Here is an 850-nt window from a genome sequence, read left to right as displayed (position 1 = left end):
AAAGGGGTTAGTCCCAGACTATAAAGTCTTTATTTCAGCTCTCTCAGCTAGACCGACACCTCCTACATTTGAAGACTTGGCTGGAATTCTTCTTCAAGAAGAAGAGCGCATGAAAACTTTTGAACTGGAGTCAAATGGTTCTGATTTGGCTTTGACTGCAAGAGGCCAAAGACCATTCCGAGGGAGACCATGGGACAGAAACAGAGGCCGTTTTCAAGCAAAGCAGAAAGGTATGGCACCTCCTCATTCTTATGTTAAAAGGAACATTGAATGTCATTATTGTGGAAAACCTGGACATCTGGCTAAAGATTGCTATAGGAGAAAGAATAATGAATCAAATCAAAGACATAGCAGGCATAATGGAAATTACATAAACAGAGACACCTCAGTGAATGATGGATTTAAAAATCTTAAGTTATTTCTTTCTGATGCTGCATTGTCTGCTGAAACTGATGATGAGAATGCTTGGTTTATAGATTCTGGTGCCTCGGCACACATGACTTGTAATAAAGAATGGTATGCTAAATATTATGAGAAATCTGATGGTACACACATTTACCTAGGAGATGATAGGTCACTTAAAGTTCAAGTCTATGGCATAATAAATGTGTACTTACCTAATGGACAAATGCGACAGATTCATAATGTGATGTATGTACCTGCTCTCAAAAAGAATTTGCTATCTGTTTCCACTATCACTGATAATCATTTAAAAGTAGAATTTGGTAAATTGGGGTGTATATTGAAAGATGTTCAGGACCACTACAAGGTTGTTTCTACAGGTACCAGGGTTGGAGGATTGTACAGATTGGATGTGACAGTCAAGCGCCATGTTGCATTGACATCTCAA

Source organism: Pinus tabuliformis, chromosome 2_2, assembly GCF_031772625.1.
Source record: "Pinus tabuliformis cultivar Carrire ecotype Pingquan chromosome 2_2, CPIR1, whole genome shotgun sequence".
In the NCBI taxonomy this organism is placed as follows: Eukaryota; Viridiplantae; Streptophyta; class Pinopsida; order Pinales; family Pinaceae; genus Pinus; species Pinus tabuliformis.
Note: the sequence above shows the minus strand (reverse complement) of the source record.